The following is a 1245-nucleotide window of genomic DNA, read 5'->3' as shown; positions in this document are numbered from 1 at the left end:
CCGTTCGGGCGGCTACGCCGCCCGAACCCAAGCATTACTGTCAATACACCCCACTGTCTACATGGGTTACAAATATTCCAAGCGGACAATGTCTAAGCACTACTACATACGTTTAATTTATTTTATAGCATTGATTTCAAATTTCGTGCACATAGTCGGCATGACAGATTTCCTAACCTGCAGAGTCGTCAACTTTAACGCTAAATATCTCGGTTCGCGAGGCAGAGCGACACTTTTTTCTGCCAGATTCTTTCGTTTTGTGCAAAAACGCATCGAATAAGCCTAATTTCATCGAAATCGGAGGTGAGGGAGGTATTCTGAATAATTACCTTGCATTGCAATGATAAATGCCAATTCATCTTCCATCTTACCTAAATATTTTCATGAAAATATAATAAATAGAAAATTGTATGTTATGTATATATGAATGCTTCAGAAATACTTTCTATGTAATATACATTTTTAATTTAAACATTATAAAATATATTTACCAAAATTTTCTGATGACAATCTGCTTAAAAATTAATTGAAGGCAATTTTTATCCTGTATATGACTTAACGTTTTTAGGTTACGTCTACCGAAGCAGAAGAGCATACTACAGTATGTATGCGATCTGATTGGTTAGCCCTTATTTCTATCGTCGCATTGTGCAATGGGAGGCGATAGTTTATATATCTCTTATTTCTATATTATTCCTATCGCTATACTATCGCTATCGCCTCGCATTGTGTTTAGGGCTTAATTAAACGATTTTGCAAGTTGGAAAAAAGGGTCCTAGGTAAACAGCGCTACTGGCGACCCTGGGACCTTCCCCGCGCCCCGTTCCCGCTCGCCCAGTGACGTCATACCCCCACCTCCGAAGAATCCCTGCGCTCCGTTTCCCCTCGCCACCGAGTACCCCCCGTGCCCCGCATTCCCCTCTAGCCCCATGGGTTAGAACCGACCTAGTATACCTACTTTATTAAAAATAAAGTATATTAATATATTATTTCTTAATTATTTATTTTGGTATTAATATACACATTCCTTTTTTGCAGCCTGTTTCGCGGGGTGACATTAGAATCCGAGGATTCATAAATTTCTCGCATCGACGGTTGGTTAGACTCCAACGGCGATTGGCCAGGGAGGATCGTATTTGGAGCGACGTGTGGAGGGGGCCGGACCTGCATTTGCAGGAACTCTTTGGCGTCCCTACATCAGATCGGTGTAGATTTGTAATATTAAAATTTCTATATTATAAATAT

This window comes from Mycetomoellerius zeteki, unplaced genomic scaffold (assembly GCF_001594055.1).
Source record: "Mycetomoellerius zeteki isolate Tzet28-1 unplaced genomic scaffold, Tzet1.0 scaffold539, whole genome shotgun sequence".
NCBI classification, from domain to species: Eukaryota; Metazoa; Arthropoda; class Insecta; order Hymenoptera; family Formicidae; genus Mycetomoellerius; species Mycetomoellerius zeteki.
This window is presented reverse-complemented; position numbering follows the sequence as displayed.